Here is a 19,084-nt window from a genome sequence, read left to right on the forward strand (position 1 = left end):
AATATTTTAGTTATTCTTATTTGTTTAACTACTTAATTTATATTTTGCCTCAGACTAGACTTGCTATTTTAGATATTTGACATATAGAGTTAACTGGTTTTTGCTGGTGTATCACAATTCTTCACCATTGCGGAGCCACTACCGCGATCGCGAAGGGGAAATTTGGGACTCGGAAAGGATGCATTATGCGAACGCGAGAGGAACCTCACGAATGCGTAGGCTTTAGGATGTCTGGGGAGAGAAGATGGCTCTACATCGTGAACGCGACCTACTGGGCGCGAACGTGGAGGCTTGGTTGGGGTGATGCACTCACGAACGCGATGAGGACCCCGCGAACGCGAAGGACAATTAGCCTGTGTACTTCGCAAATATGACAGGTGCTCCACGAATGCAAAGGGCACCCGACGCCTAGTTAAATAAAAAAACTAAAACGGGATTTCATTATCTTCCACCATTTTTGAAACCTAGAGCACATATTGGAGAGCTTTTTGAAGATGTTTTCATCCAAACTTCATTTGTTAGGGATTTGCAACTAGTTTTGATGTATTTCCATAAATATCCATTGATTTGTAACCTTAAATTTAGTAGTTTCAAAGTAGAAATTGCAGGTTTTGGGTAAACATTAGACATTTGATAAAATTGATGTTTAGACCTCGAATTGAGGTCGGATTTAGAAATGAATAACTTATCCGGACTCGGGGGGTGAATGGATAATCGGGATTTGGTCCGAATTTTAGATTTTGAACAAGAAGGCCCGGGGTTGACTTTTATTGACTTTTTAAATTTCATTAAAGATTGAGTCTTTTTCACTCATGGATAGTTTCTAAAGCTTCTTTCGAATTGTTTGAACTATATTTGACTAGATTTGATTGGTGTGAAGGCTTGGTCTAAAGAAAATGCCTTGGTTGATTATTGATTTGATTCCAGAAAGAGGTAAGTGGCGTGGTTAATTTTGACTTGAGCAAATAAGACTTGATTGGCCTATTAGCTACTTGATTTATGTGTGTGGATGACGTACATACAAGGTGATGATTATATATGTGTAGCGACACGAATGGCCATTTTGTATATTTGAGCCCTGTTTCCCCTTTAAAAGTTTTTCGTATGTGTATTTGTGGTTTTATGACTTGTGGGGATGGTTAGTTTCGTTTCAAGAAAGTTTTGGACCTTTTAGTTCTTGGTTTAGAAGCTTAAGTTGAAAATATTGACTTGAGTTTGACTTTTGTAAAAATGACCACGGAACGATATTTTGATGGTTTCGATAGGTTTGTATCGTGATTTAGAATATGGGCGTATGCCCGAAATTGAATTCAGAGGTCCCTAGATTTATTTGACTTATTTTTCCGAAAGTTGACAATTTGAGGTTTAGGAATTTCCTTAAGTTTGACCATAGGTTGACTTTGGGGATATTGGGGTCAAATTTTAGTTTTGGAACTTGGAATAGGTCTGTTTTTCTATTTGAAAATTGTACGCAAAATTTGGTGCAATTCGGAGTTGGTTTGATAGGATTCGGACGCATGGTTGTCATTCTAGAGGTTGCGACTCGGATGTTGATGTGCAGTTGCGACTTTCCCCCGGGTTGTCAGGCGCCGCAATTGCGAGTCAATATTCGTAATTGCAACTTCTAAACATGAACATAAGTTCTGGAGAACGGGATTTAGTCTCATTTTTCATATTGTAGAGCCCTAGATTTGATAGGAGGTGATTTTGAGGAGGGATTTTCATCAACAACTATTGAAACGTTAGTTTCCTTTACCATATTGATTACTAACTAAACTCATTTAATACTCTATTTTGTATAAGCTATACTTTATCTTACTTTATTTGATTTTAAAAATAAACTCATTATCTCATTTGACGCCTAATCTTATTCATGATTTGTCATTATGCCTTATTGTATTTAAATAAATCTCTCGAATATTTTATTTGGTATTTGACAGACACAATATATATGGTAGCACGTGGACTTTGCCATGCGAAGGTTATTTATAGTGTGGGCATGAGATGCCATGCATGTAAGATTCGGAATTGTGGCTATGATTTGTGGTTACGAGGAATGGTGCCTCGGGAGAATTCTTGTTGTAATTCATGCATTGGGAACAATTTGATTACTTGAATTGTTATCCATTTTTCTTACTTAGAGTTCATACATATTTCATCTGTGTTCTGTTTGTGTTGATACTTTATTACCCGTTTAATTCTTTTTGCCAATTTTGGTTCTATTATTCCTTTGGTTGTCTTACATTAATAATTTTTGCGCTGCTAACCGTACATTAGTGTTTTTTCCATTGCATGCTTTATGTTAATATAATGCACATATTTTATGTCTAGTTAGTGTCTCGACTTACCTCGTCACTACTCCACTGAGGTTAGTCTTGATACTTACTAGGTACCATTGTGGTGTACTCATGCTACGCTTCTGCACATTTTTGTGCAGATCCAGGTACTTCTGGTTGTGTGAGTTTTGAGATTTATGTCCGTGTGGTTGGAGACTTTAAGGTATCCCTGCTTGACGTTCACAGGCCCCAGAGTCATCATCTGTTGCCTTTTACTTCAACTGTTTGCTATTATTCCGGGATAGTGATGTACTTGATATTCCTAGTTAGTATTAGAAAAACTTATGAGTTGTACTACCGGTTTTGGGATTGTATGAAAGATGTTGGTCCAGCTATGTTATTTCAGTTATTAATTAGTATTTTGCAGTTAAGTTGGTTAAATTCCATTAATTCTCAGCATGTTTTAGGCTTACTTAGTCCCACAGTCTAGGTGCCATCATAATTTCTAAGGTGAAATTTTGGACCGTGACATGTATGATATGGAGTCCGATCTCAGTCCGATCGGCTAAGCCATCTCACTACCATACTGTATGGATCGACATTAATTATGCAAGAATTTCAATAATCTTAATCAAGGAAGATTATCTAGTCATCCAAGCCAATAGTACGAACATAGGCCTACACAGACACATGTTGCTTCGGATATTAGGCACCTTTGGCCGATACCTTCTCAGCTACATAACAATACTCCCAATATATTTGCTTTCTTTTGACACTTTTGTCCCGAAATTATTGTATTTAAGTAAGTCTCAATAACCGTATAATATTCTCCTTTCATATCATAGGCAATTGCATTAGTCCTTTAAAAGTCAAAGTCATATTTGTTGAATGCTTCAAATATTTATAATTTTTTTAATCATGTGAAGGCTTAGCATGTGAGACCAACAATTAAAGTAAAAATATAAAAAGTGTATAATTACTTGTCACCCATAATTATATACTACCAATTGAAAAGCCACTTAATAATGTAGATACATTTGAAAGACATCAAGTTCTGGAGAATGATTTTATGGAAGAACGTTCAAATCAACATACCTCAATATCATTACTTAAATTGCTCAGCAATTCCTAACAACCCAAATACGTCAATCTACAATAGTCAAACTTATTTCAATAAATAACTACTCATTTTAATCCATAATAATCAACTTAACTAGTGGCTGCGAGTTTAAGTCACAAAATATCTCAATGGGCCATTTAGGGGTTAATCGACCAAATCCTTTCGAATAACACCAACAACAACAACAACAATTTCATTTAGGATATAAATATCTACCATTAAAAATCCATGACCATTATTCATCATCTTCTCTGCCAACCCAACTAACTTCATCAATGGCACATTTAGGTCCACCAACACCGAACAATTTCTACCATCATTCATTATTATCATAAATACTCATAAATGTTTCATAAAGATTATAGATAAAGTTTACATTTTACCCCTTGTAGTAAATCCTAGAATGTCCTTAACCTAAGTCCTTGTTAATATTTCTTGAAAATCTATAATTTTCATGAGTATGTAGCGTCAATACTAGTGTTAAAATATTGAATATAACAAAAATCTATGGGTAAATCTTACCTTAGCTGATGGGTGGAACCTTGGAGCAATGGGGTTTTGAGAGATCTTTACTTTTGAGAAAGAATTAAAATGGGAGAAGCAAGGGTCAACTTGCCTTTAAGGGGTCGTTTGGTTGAGAAACAAGTTATCCCATGATTAATTATTTCAGAATTAGTTTCTTCAGGATTAGTTATCCCATCCTCCTATGGGGATAAAATAATACTATAATCTCGAGCAAACTAATCCCGGAATTAGTTATATGTAACGACCCGATCGGTCGTTTTGAGTATTGTATTCTCGTTCCCGTATTTACTGCTTTTTCTATGTTCTTTTGTAGTTATGTGACTTTCCAGAGTGGTTGGTTTGGTTTCGGGGATGTTCCGAAGTGAATTGGGACACTTAGTCCCAAAGTTGGAGCTTAAGTTAGAAGAGTTGACCAGAGTTTAACTTTTTTGTATAGGACTCCGGAATGAAGTTTTAATGGTTCCAATAGCTTTGTATGGCGATTTTGGACTTAGACGTATGTCCGTATATTGATTTGGAGATCCGTAGGTTGGTCTGAGGCTTTTTGGCGAAAGTTGGAAAGTTGAAGGTTTGAAAGGTTGAGAGGTTTGACCGAGGGTTGACTTTGTTGAAGGTTTTGGCTGAAGGTTCGCAGAAGCGAAGATGGGAGCTCCAGGGAAAAGTCCGCGGATGCTGATGTGCAGTTGCGACTTTCCCTCGGGTTGTCAGGCGCCGCAATTGCGAGTCAATGTTCGTAATTGCAACTTCTAAACATGAACATAAGTTCTGGAGAATGGGATTTAGTCTCATTTTTCATATTGTAGAACCCTAGATTTGGTAGGAGGTGATTTTGAGGAGGGATTTTCATCAACAACTATTGAAACGTTAGTTTCCTTTACCTTATTGATTACTAACTAAACTCATTTAATACTCTATTTTGTATAAACTATACTTTATCTTACTTTATTTGATTTCAAAAATAAACTCATTATCTCATTTGACGCATAATCTTATTCATGATTTGTCATTATGCCTTATTGTATTTAAATAATTCTCTCGAATATTTTATTTGGTATTTGAAACAGACACAATATATATGGTAGCACTTGGACTTTGCCATGCGAAGGTTATTTATAGTGTGGGCATGAGATGCCATGCATGTAAGATTCGGAATTGTGGCTATGATTTGTGGTTACGAGGAATGGTGCCTCGGGAGAATTCTTGTTGTAATTCATGCATTGGGAACAATTTGATTACTTGAATTGTCATCCATTTTTCTTACTTAGAGTTCATACATATTTTATCTGTGTTCTGTTTGTGTTGATGCTTTATTACCCGTTTAATTCTTTTTGCCAATTTTGGTTCTATTATTCCTTTGGTTGTCTTACATTAATAATTTTTGCGCTGCTAACCGTACATTAGTGTTTTTTTCCATTGCATGCTTTATGTTAATATAATGTACATATTTTATGTTTAGTTAGTGTCTCGACTTACCTCGTCACTACTCCACTGAGGTTAGTCGTGATACTTACTAGGTACCATTGTGGTGTACTCATGCTACGCTTTTGCATATTTTTGTGTAGATTCAGGTACTTCTGGTTGTGTGAGTTTTGAGATTTGTGTCCGCGTGGTTAGAGACTTCAAGGTATGCCTGCTTGACGTTCATAGGCCCCAGAGTCATCAATTGTTGCCTTTTACTTCAACTGTTTGCTATTATTCCGGAATAGTGATGTACTTGATATTCCTAGTTACTATTAGAAAAACTTATGAGTTGTACTACCGGTTTTGGGATTGTATGAAAGATGTTGGTCCAACTATGTTATTTCAGTTATTAATTAGTATTTTGCAGTTAAGTTGGTTAAATTTCATTAATTCTCAGCATGTTTTAGGCTTACCTAGTCCTAGAGTCCAGGTGCCATCATAATTTCTAAGGTGAAATTTTGGGCCGTGACATGTATGGTATAGAGTCCGATCTCTGTCCGATCGGCTAAGACATCTCACCACCATACTGTATGGATCAACATTAATTATGCTAGAATTTCAATAATCTTAATCAAGGAAGATTATCTAGTCATCCAAGCCAATAGTACGAACATAGGCCTACACCGACACATGTTGCTTCGCATATTAGGCACCTTTGGCCTGTACCTTCTCAGCTACATAACAATACTCCCAATATATTTGCTTTCTTTTGACACTTTTGTCCCGAAATTGTTGTATTTAAGTAAGTCTCAATAACCGTATAATATTCTCCTTTCATATCATAGGCAATTGCATTAGTCCTTTAAAAGTCAAAGTCATATTTGTTGAAAGCTTCAAATATTTACAATTTTTTTAATCATGTGAAGGCTTAGCATGTGAGACCAACAATTAAAGTAAAAATATAAAAAGTGTATAATTACTTGTCACCCATAATTATATACTACCAATTGAAAAGCCACTTAATAATGTAGATACATTTGAAAGACATCAAGTTCTGGAGAATGATTTTATGGAAGAACATTCAAATCAACATACCTCAATATCATTACTTAAATTGCTCAGCAATTCCTAACAACCCAAATACGTCAATCTACAATAGTCAAACTTATTTCAATAAATAACTACTCATTTTAATCCATAATAATCAACTTAACTAGTGGCTGCGAGTTTAAGTCACAAAATATCTCAATGGGCCATTTAGGGGTTAATCGACCAAATCCCTTCGAATAACACCAACAACAGCATCAACAATTTCATTTAGGATATAAATATCTACCATTAAAAATCCATGACCATTATTCTATCATCTTCTCGGCCAACCCAACTAACTTCATCAATGGCACATTTAGGTCCACCAACACCCAACAATTTCTACCATCATTCATTTTTATCATAAATACTCATAAATGTTTCATAAAGATTATAGATAAAGTTTACATTTTACCCCTTGTAGTAAATCCTAGAATGTCCTTAACCTGAGTCCTTGTTAATATTTCTTGAAAATCTATAATTTTCATGAGTATGTAGCGTCAATACTAGTGTTAAAATATTGAATATAACAAAAATCTATGGGTAAATCTTACCTTAGCTGATGGGTGGAACCTTGGAGCAATGGGGTCTTGAGAGATCTTTACTTTTGAGAAAGAATTAAAATGGGAGAAGCAAGGGTCAACTTGCCTTTAAGGGGTCGTTTGGTTGAGAAACAAGTTATCCCATGATTAATTATTCCAGAATTAGTTTCTTCAGGATTAGTTATCCCATCCTCCTATGGGGATAAAATAACACTATAATCTCGAGCTAACTAATCCCGGAATTAGTTATATGTAACGACCCGATCAGTCGTTTTGAGTTTTGTATTCCCGTTCCCGTATTTACTGCTTCTTCTATGTTCTTTTGTAGTTATGTGACTTGCCAGAGTGGTTGGTTTGGTTTCGGGGATGTTTCGAAGTGAATTGGGATACTTAGTCCCAAAGTTGGAGCTTAGGTTGGAAGGGTTAACCGGAGTTTGACTTTTTTGTATATGACTCCGGAATGAAGTTTTAATGATTCCAATAGCTTTGTATGGCGATTTTGGACTTAGACGTATGTCCGTATATTGATTTGGAGATCCGTAGGTTGGTCTGAGGCTTTTTTGGTAAAAGTTGGAAAGTTGAAGGTTTGGAAGGTTCAGAGGTTTGACTGAGGGTTGACTTTGTTGAAGGTTTTGGCTGAAGGTTCGCAGAAGCGAAGATGGGAGCTTCAGGGAAAAGTCCGCAGATGTGGACAATGGACAACATGTGCGGAAGGTGAGCTGGGCAGGGGAGTTCGCAGAAGCGGCCGAAGTGCACAAAAGTGCGTACGCAGGTGCGAGGGAAGCTCGACAGAAGTGGAATGTGGCTGGATGGGCATGGGTTACAGATGCGAAAGGATTCCGCACGTGCGGACTCGCAAAAGCGAGTGTTGGATAGCGGTAGGTCAGGGTCTTAAGTGAAATGCGCAGGTGCGCGATTTGCATCACAGAAGCGGTCCCGCTGAAGCGGAGATTGGGGTCGCAAGGGCAATGTTTGGATCACGTTTCACCATAATTGAGGAGGTAAGTGAAGATTAATCACTTTTATTGATAAATATTGAATGCCCATTGATTATTACACCTAGTTTATGTGAATATGAAGTGAAATTTGGGGATTTTAGACCATGGTATTGGAGAGTGAGATTTTGGTGATTTGAGGGTCGATTTGTGGATGGAATTGAATGAAATTAGTATGGTTGGACTCATAATCAAATGGGTATTCGAAATTTGTGAATTTTGTCGAGTTCGGAGGTGTGGGTCCGGGGTTGACATTTTTGGTTGACTTTGCGTATTTGATTCATGATCTTAACTTTATCTTTTGGAATTTTTTCCTACAGCTATTATTAATGGTATTAAGTTATTTGGGATTAGATTTGAGTAGTTCGGAGGCCGATTCGCGAGGCAAGGGCTTGGTGGAATATTAAGTTGCGTGCTTTGAGGTAAGTAACACATTCACACTTGGATTTGAGGGTATTTAACCCTGAGAACTACGTTATATGAAAGATATTGAGGTAATGTATGCTCTAGGTGACATGGTGTGTACGTGCACCGGTGTGTTCGTGGTTTGGGGAAGCCTTTAGGCTATTACCGAGCTTGTTTTGCTATCATATCTTGTTATCCCCGCATTTTCTCTACTTGTTTGATCATTTAAAATGTGATTCATGTTTAGACATCATGTCTAGTCTAAGTACTATTTGTTTAAGACCTGATAGGGTATCCTTGCTGTTTCAAAGCTATATGCCTTATTTATACACATGTTTTCAGTCATGATGCTATATCCTTATATGATATTTCTGTCTCAGTATTTCTTATTTGATTCTTCACATGTTGTTGATGCCTCTTATGTGTAATACTGTTAAAAAAGTATTTTCAGATGCGTTTATCTGATACATGAACGATAAATGACTGAGTTTGGGCCATGGAACTAGTTTGGTATTGATTTTGAGGTGACGCATATTCCAGGCCCACATTGGCTAAGTGTTATGGTTTTGGGCGACGCATGCACCGGACATCACTATTGGGCTAAATGATTATGATTAGTGCTTGGGTAAGATCCTCCCCTTCGGAGTTTGACGTGCCAGCAGTGGGCATAGGCAAAGTGTTTTATATACATGCTTTGATGATGGGAAATTATGCCAGGCACCCGTACAGTGCTAAGTGTGAATATTGATGGATCCACTATGACATTATTGATTGACATGTATACATGACATGTAGGCATAGAGGTATACCATCCACATGCTAGTTGTTAAATGAAATGCTCTATCTGTATTGAGTTTAACTGTTATACTTGAAAACATGTCTAATTTCCGAAGTGTGAACAAGTTGAACATGGTATCATTGAGCTACCTGTTTGTACGGTTTTTACTTTATATTCTGAAATGTTATCGGTTATTGATATTAAAATTTGACTACTGTTCTAAGCTCGCCATTGCTTTCAGTCCAAGGTTAGTGTTGTTACTTATTGAGTACATGAAATCAGTTTTACTCATACTACACACTCCACTGTGTCTGCAAATCCAGGTACATCGGTCGAGGTGATTTCTAGACTTGGGTTGTTGCCTGCCTTTGGGAGACTACGAGGTAGCTGTTATGTCATCCATAGTCCTTGAAGTTCTCTTTCGATTATTTCAATCTTTACTGTTCTATTGTTCAAGCAGTTGTATTAGAGGATGTTTCTTGTATGTTCTTTTTCAGTAGTGCTCGTGTACTCGTTGACACCAAATTTTGGGGATGGTTGTAGTTGTAATATGGTTTTATTCTCAAATACTTTATGATATTGTTTCCGCTATTGAGTTATTGAATCATGAATATTCGATTTCATTGTTATTATATGACTGTTGGCTTACGTAGCGGGTTGGGTTAGGTGCCATCACGACTAGCGGATTTGGGTCATGATATTATATAACGATTTTATCCCAACCAAACATGGGATAAACTCATATCAAAATTAATCCCGAGATTAGTTATCCCTCATACCAAACGAGCCCTAAAAGGATTCACATGCCGAAAGTTAGGGCCGGACGCGTCTGAGACTCATCGGGAGAATCCTGCCCTTAAATATTTTCTAAATGTCAGCTTCCCTCATTGTCACGCCCCGAACCTGGGGGGCGAGACCGGCACCCGGTGCCTCACTTAACCTAGCATACCAACTTGCTACGGAGGGACTCTGAACATACAATGTCATACATTGTCCATAGGGCCACATTGCAAGATAATTCATGAAACAAAATATTAAACTGAAAGGAAACGAGCTCTGACTGAACATCAATATAAAGCTGGGCCGACAAAGCTGCCATACCTACTACAGCTGACAAACTAACAAAAATATTCCTACAAGGCCTACAAGCCCAACATACTGCACTAACTGACAAGATATGTCTACAAGCCTCTACTGATGGATGTATTGTGATCGAAACAGGGGCCTGACCTACCCATAACATATATACACAAAACCCTAGACCCGGCAACTCCGAAGAATGTGGAGCTTACCGATCAAGCTGAACTCGGGCAATAACTACTAATTCGGTCTACCCGTCTGTCTATCTGAACCTGCACGCATGAAATGCAGCGTCCCCAGAAAAGGGACGTCAGTACAAAATAATGTACTGAGTATATAAGGCAATAAAATAACTAAAATTTGAAATTGAACTAATAATAAAATAACTTAAAGTAACTGGGAGTCAAATATGATCTGGAGATATACTTACCTACTGATACTGACTCAACTATTTCAATATAGTAAGTAAAATAAATGTCCGGCTCTATAAGGCTCGGTATGAGTAACTGCTCGACCGTAGTAGGCTCGCTCATAGGCGCTCGTCCATAAAAGGCTATATATCTCGGCCATTCTGGGCTCACTCATAGGCGCTCGTCCATAGTAGGCTCGGTATATAACTTACCATCTGATCAGAGGTTGCCCAATAGGGGCCTGCCCACCGATTATAGCTCGATAGTGGTGAAAATACTATATTACCATATATATATATATAGACCCTCTGCTCTCTTGACAGGAAGAAGACAATACTTAACTGAATATAAAGTCTCGATAAGGGTGAATACTGTAACTTATGAGACTAGGATAATGTATATAAATTCGGGAGTATGAACTTCTCTTTATGCCTCATTATCAAACACATGTAGTTACGAGATCATGCCATAATGAAGGAAGGGCTTAGCCTTAACATACCAAATCACAATATTTCCAATCACCAAGTTGAACTCGCCTCTTCGCACCTTAATCTCCAACAAGGATAATAATACTATCATTAAGTTACGAAAGGTACAACTAGCGTACAACGAACGACGAGCTTATTTTGTATTAAAACGGGCAGCATCTCCCCTATAATCCTTACTTCCTCCAAATTCAAGATAAGACCAACAACACAAGAATACAACGATAACAACATATATACATTATTTTCCAACCTTATATACACCACAAAATACTACAAAACAGCCCAACATTCCCCAATCTCTTGATACACAAAACGACTACCGTAGTAGTGTCAAACAACCCGAAAATGTTACGACGAACGACCGGTCCACCACCCTGCATTTATGTGGTGTTTATCCACACCCTTCCTCCTCTAAAACTCCACAAAACAGTAGTAAAACACGTAGCCCAACAACAACACAAAATAGTCCACAACACAGTCCTCTACAAGTGAATAACTCGAACTCACGACTTCCGATCACCGTCCCGTGAGTTCTTACAAATATAGAATGACTTACCATGCATTTACAGCAGAAATAAAATGGATTAAAGAGAGTAGTAAACTTACCTAATTTGTTGGATAACTCAGCTCCTATCTTGGTTTTTCAAACTCTAGGTTTTACCTCCAATTAGAACTTGAAAGGGAGAGAAAATCAATTAGGGTTTGTGGGCAATATTTGGGAGGCTTTTTGCAGAGCTTATGTCTGGTTATTATGCCCTATTATCAGTCTAATATATGAAGGAAATAGTCCTTTAAAAGGCCTCTTTGGACGACCCGAACTAGCCCATTTTCACTCTCATTTAAGCAAGTAGGTGACACACCTACTTGTCACCTAGCAGCTTGCAAAATCTCGCAAAATTGCATATATCTCTCTACTCCGATGTCGTATTGACAAACGGTTTAATATGTTAGAAAATAGACTTATAGATATTCAATTTTATGGTTGGAACACCCCGTAACTTTAAGTATATTGGGAGAAAATCGCAGTTATATATGACCCAAATTTCAGTAAAACGTATGAACGTAACTTGTGATGACTTTCATCGACTTTTGTCCCACAACTCGCTTGACTTAAAAATATAACACACGACTATCATACGACAAACATAACTCATAACATAACCTCCTTATCATGTTAATCACCATAGTCTTACCCCAAAATTACATGTTATAACATTCCCAACTTGTCGACTTTCGATGAAGTATTATTTTCTTCAATTCCTTTAGCTTCTGAACCTTTCCACCCTCTTTGTACTTGTTGTTCATGATCTTCAATAATTGTAACCTCTAAGGTAACATGATTAACTTACTTTCAAAGATGATATCATTTTTGGTCCTACATTAGTTTGCATACGATGCACTTTTACGTACGAAAATATAGGGTGTAACTTCATTCCCCCTTGGGAACATTCGTCCTCGAATGTTTATTCTTAGAGACTTTGGAAAATTTTTGCCAGTCTCCTCCGTACACTAGACTAAAACCAACTTGCTTGTAGCCAGAAAGTAAATCTTGCATGCCACACATGGCCAATGTCTATAAATAGCAACACTTTACCTCACACAACCGTAAATGATAAATACTGAAAGTCAAAAAAATAAGAGCATACCTGATGACCTACTAGCATGAATAGAGATATGCTGTAGCATCCCATCTCAAGCCATATCTTTAGTTTGAAATAGGTGGGGATATTTAGACTTTATTTCTTCCTCCGCTTCCCACGTCATTTCTTCCACGTTCTTGCTTCTCCATGAAACTTTCACGGAGGCTACCTCCTTATTTTCTAGCTTGCGGATTTGTCGGTCTAGGATGGCAACTGGAACTTCCTCGTATGACAAGTCATCCGTAATATATACATCATCAGTGGGCACCACTCGGGTAGGATCGCCAATGTACTTTCATAGCATAGATATGTGAAAAACCAGATGGACATACTCCAATTCCGAGGGCAATTCTAACTCATAAGCTACTTGGCCCACTCTGTGAATAATCCTATAAGGCCCAATATACCGTGGGCTAAGCTTGCCATTCTTGCCAAACCTCATCACGCCCTACATAGGTGATACCTTTAAGAATACCTAGTCATCAACCCTGAACTCTAAGTCTCGTTACCGCATGTCAGAATATGACTTCTGACGACTCTGGGTTATCAACAGTCGCTTTTGGATAATCTTTACCTTCTATACGGCCTGCTGAATCAAGTCTGGCCCATGTAAGCCAGATTATCCAACATTAAACCACCCTATAGGAGATCTGCACTTACGCCCATACAAAGCTTCGTATAGAGCCATCTGGATGCTGGAGTGGTAACTGTTATTATATGAAAACTCGATAAGAGGTAGATGTTTATCCCAACTTCTTTTAAAATCCAAAACACATGCTCGCAACATATCCTTGAGCGACTGAATTGTGCGCTCGACTTGTCCATCAGTCTGTGGATGAAAAGCTGTGCTGAGATTCATCAGAGTCCCTACACCTCTCTGAAATAACCTCGAGAAATGTGCTATAAACTGGGCCCCACGGTTAGATATAATAGATACTAGTACTCCGTGTAGACGCACTATCTCCTTATTATATAACTTCACATAATCTTTGGTTGTATATGTAGATTTGACTGGTAGGAAATGGGCTGATTTCGTGAGCCTATCGACTATCACCCATATAGAATCGAACTTACGATGAGAACTAGGAAAACCTGTGATGAAGTCCATGTTTATCGCCTCCCATTTCCACGTCGGGAGCTCTATAGTCTACATTAGCCCTCCGAGCTTCTGATGCTCTATCTTCACCTGTTGGCAACTAGGACACTAGGCGACAAACTCAGCAATGTTCTTCTTCATATCGTTCCACTAGTACACATCCTTAATGACATGATACATTTTCGTCGACCCAGGATGAATGGAGTACCACGAATAATGTGTCTCTAACATAATCCTGTCTCGTAGCCCTACTACATCTGGAACACACAGACAACCCCGATATTTGAGAACCCCATCTCCTTTGAGCTCTAACAATAACTTCTTCTGCTGCGAAACTCGCTCTCTCAACTCGACCAACTCTGGTTCCTCATACTGCCTTTCCTTGACTTCAGCTATGAGAGATGATTTTGCAGCGTTTTGGAGTACAACTCCACCATTATCAGAATCTACTAACCGAACCTAAACAAGCCAATTGATGAATCTCTCTAGCTAATTTTCTTTTCTCAGCCTCTACATGTGCTAAGCTACCCATAGATCGGCGACTTAAGGCATCTGCTACAACATTAGCTTTCCATGGATGGTAGAGTATGTTAACATCTTAATCTTTCAATAAATCTAGCCACCGCCTCTGTCGCAAATTCAACTCTTTTTTCTTGAATATATATTGCAGACTTTAATGATCTGTAAATATATCAACATGAACACCATATAAATAATGCCGCCATATCTTAAGTGCATGGACAACCGCAGCTAACTTGAGGTCGTGGGTCAGATAATTCCTCTCGTTCTTCCTCAACTGCCTTGAAGCATATGCAATTACCTTCCAATGTTGCATCAAGACACATCCTAACCCGACACTTGAGGCATCACAATACACGGCACAACCCTCTGGACCCTCTGGAAGTGTTAGAACTGGCGCTAAGGTCAACTTGTTCTTAAGATCTTGGAAACTCCGCTCACAAGCCTCTGTCCAATGAAACTTAGCTGCTTTCTGAGTTAGCTTTGTCAATGATTCCAAAAGGGAAGAAAAACCCTCTACGAACCTCCCATAGTAGCCTGCTAAGCCTAGAAAGCTACGAACCTCTATCGGAGTGGTAGGTCTAGGCCAGGATTTCACGGCCTCAATCTTCTGAGTGTCTACCTTTATACCTTTTTCAGATACAATATGCCTCAAGAATGCTAGAGACTTTAACCAGAACTCACATTTAGAAAACTTAACATACAACTTACGATCACGGAGGGTTTGGAGTACCGCTCGCAGGTGTTCCGCATGCTCCTCCTCTGAACATGAATAAACCAGAATATCATCAATAAATACTATCACGAATAGATCTAAAAATGGCCGGAATAGGCTATTCATCAAGTCCATAAATACGGTGGGTACATTCGTCAACCCAAAGGACATGACAAGGAACTCAAAGTGGACATATCGCGTCCTGAAGGCTGTCTTCGGAATATCTTTCTCCCGAACTATGACTTGGTGGTACCCCGACCTCAATCTATCTTTGAAAAGCATCTAGCCCCCTGCAACTGATCAAACAAGTCATCGATCCTTGGAAGTGGATACTTATTCTTAATGGTTACCTTGTTCAGCTGCCTATAATCGATACACATCCTCAGCGAGCCGTCATTCTTCCGCACAAACACTACCAGTGCACCCCAAGGTGAGGTACTGGGCCTGATGAAACCTTTCTCCAGCAAATCTTTTAACTGCTCCTCCAACTCCTTCAATTTGGCAGGTGCCATTTTATACTAAGGAATGGATATTGGTTGAGTTCCTGGAAGAAAATCGATGCTAAAATCAATCTCTCAGTTTGGAGGAATACCTAGAAGCGCATCTGGAAACACATATGCATACTCTTTGACTACAGGAATAGACTGAAGTATAGGTATCTCAGCATTTGCATCTCTAACTCGCACAATATGATAAATGCACCATTTTACGATCATTTTCCTCGCCTTCAGATAGGAAATAAACCTACCTCTGGGTGTCGCTGTATTACCTACCCATTCAAGGACTGGTTCACCCAGAAAATAAAATCTGGCTGCCTTTGCTCAGCAATCAACTGTGGCATAGCAAGCTACCAACCAGTCCATACCCATGATAGCATCAAAATCAAATATCTTTAGCTCAACTATGTCAGCTGAGGTACGACGACTACAAATTGTCACTGTACAACCTCGGTAAACCCGTTTAGCAATAATCGGTTCTCTAATCGGTTTAGATACCTCAAAAGGAGCACTTAGTATCTCAGGCACTATACCAAAGTCCCCGCGATAAGTGGGGTAATATACGATAAAGTAGATCCTGGGTCTATCAAGGCATAAGCATTGTGAGAGCAAATGGTCAACATACATGTCACAACGTCTGGTGAAGACTCCTGGTCCTATCGACCCACTAAAGCATAGATACCGTTCTGATTACCACCTGAACTGGAACCTCTACCTCTGCCTCGACCTCTACCGGCCGAAGACTGAGACTCACGCCCTGAAAGATGCATGGACATAGATGATCCTGCTACTGAACTCGCTGGTTATTCCATACCCCCTGAATCTCTATTTAGGAAATCTCGCATCATATGCCCCGGACGCCCACATGTATAGCAAGCATCAGAACCTGCTCGGCATTGGCCCAAGTGTCCTCTACCACAGATGTCACACCGCGGTGGAAATGACCATGTCTCCCCTGAACCTCTCTGTCGCTGCAAACCGACACCTGTGAGCTCTCACCTGGTCCTGACTGAGTATAGCAGTCATACATGTAACCCTGTAACTAAGGTGGCGTAGTCCTAGGTGGCCGTCCGAAGTACTGGGGCCTATAACTACCCTGAGACTGCTTCTGAGACCTAGGAAATCTCATCTTCTTACGCTGCCCTTGCTCAGTTCTCTCTGTACCTTGCTGCCGACGCCTACCTCTTTATATATTCTGGGTGAATGCCTGAATCCGGGAGATATCCATACTATCCTATTCCGTATAGGAGCAACTATGGATGGTGCATATCTGGCCAATAAGTCAAAATGGAGACTATACTCTCGAACACTCATATTGCCCTATTTGAGGGCTTGAAACGGATCGACTCGAGCCTGTCGGATCTCCCGCGGTAAGTACTGGTCAAGAAAGGCATCTGAAAAATTCTCCCAAACAGCTGGAGGTGCATCACGTCCCCTGGACCTCTCCCATCCCTCGTACCAAAGGATGGCTATATCTCGGAGTCGAAAAGCTGCTAGCTCAACTACTTCTTTCTCTGTGGCATACATAACTCGGAAGATCCTATGAAGCTGATCTATGAAATCCTGCAGGTCCTCCCTCCGATTTGTCCCCGTAAACTCTGGGGGAGTCAAAGCAATAAACTCTCGAACCCTTGAACTCCCAGACCCCTCAGAAGATCCTACACTAGCTAATGCCCTAGCCTGTTGCTGGGTAGCTACCAACTGTGTCAGCAAATGCATCGCATTCCTCAAGTCCGGATCTGATGGAAGTAGAGGTGGAACTGGATGTGCGGTATCCCTAGTAATCTCCTCAGGTGGTGGAGGAGTCGGTAATGGCTGAGTAGGGGTCTCGCCCTAGGCCTCAAACTGGGCCCCATCTACTAGGGGTACCCTGCTGGTCCCCTCACCTGCTGTTATATCTCTCCCTCTGACTAGCCGTAGTCTTCCTAGTCACCGTCATCTGTATATGAAAACACCAACACATAAGTTTAATTCAAATTTCCTATAACGCAGTTCTACAACACGATTTAGATATGAAAGAAGGGTAACCAACTCCTAAATTCTCTGTAGTTCCCTGCTTATATAATGTGGTGTGCAACACATCTATAAACAAGACCTTACTAGACCCTGCTTGTAAACTGCCTAGGACAGAACTGCTCTGATATCAAGTTTGTCATACCGCGAACCTCGGGGGCGAGACCGGCACCCAGTGCGTCACTTAACCTAGCGTACCAACTTGCGATGGAGGAACTCTGAACATACAATGTCATATATTGTCCATAGGGTCACATTGCAAGACAGTTCGCGAAACAAAATATTAAATTGAAAGGAAATTAGCTCTGACTGAACATCAATATAAAGCTGGGCCGACAAGGCTGCCATAACTACTACAGTTGACAAACCAACAAAAATATACATACAAGTCCTACAAGTCTAACATACTGCACAGACTGACAGGATATGTCTACAAGCCTCTACCGATGAATGTACTATGATCGCAATAGGGCCCCGACCTACCCATAACATATATACATAATATGTACACAAAACCCTAGACCCGACAACTCCGAAGAATGTGGAGCTTACCGATCAAGCTGAACTCGGGCAACACCTACTGAGGAGGTATACCCGTCTATCTATCTGAACTTGCACGCATGAAATGCAGCGTCTCCAGAAAGGGGACGTCAGTACAAAATAATGTACCGAGTATGTAAGACAATAAAATAACTGAAAGATGAAACTGAACTGATAATAAAATAACTAAAAGTAACTAGGAGTCAAAGATGATCTAGAGATATACTAACCTGTTGATACTAACTCAACTCTCTCAATATAGTAAGTAAAATAAATGTCCTGCCCTATAAGGCTCGGTACGTGTAGCTTCTTGGCCGTATTAGGCTCGCTCATAGGTGGTCGGCCATACTAGGCTATATATCTCGGCCATTCTTGGCTCTCTCATAGGTGCTCGGCCATAGTAGGCTCGGTATATAACTTATCATTTGATTAGAGGTTGTCCAATAGGGGCTTGCCCACCGACTATAGCTCGATGGTGGTGAAATTACTGTATTACCTTATATATATATATAGACCCTCTGCTCTCTTGACTGGAAGAATACTGTAACTAAATAGAAAGTCTCGATAAGGGAGAATACTGTAACTTATGAGACTAGGATAATGTATATAAATTCGGGAGTATGAACTTCTCTTTATGCCTCGTTATCAAACACATGTAGTTACGAGATCATGCCATAATGAAGAAAGGGATTAGCCTTAACATACCTTATCACAATATTTCCAATCACCAAGTTGAACTCGCCTCTTCGCACCTTAATCTATAACAATGATAATAATACTATCATTAAGTTACGAAAGGTACAACTATCGCACAACGAACAACAAGTTTATTTTGTATTAAAACGGGTAGCATCTTTCCTATAATCCTTACTTCCTCCAAATTCAAGATAACACCAACAACAAAAGAACACAACAATAACAACATATATACATTATCTTCCAACCTTATATACAC

Source organism: Nicotiana tomentosiformis, chromosome 6 (genome assembly GCF_000390325.3).
Source record: "Nicotiana tomentosiformis chromosome 6, ASM39032v3, whole genome shotgun sequence".
Lineage (NCBI taxonomy): Eukaryota > Viridiplantae > Streptophyta > Magnoliopsida > Solanales > Solanaceae > Nicotiana > Nicotiana tomentosiformis.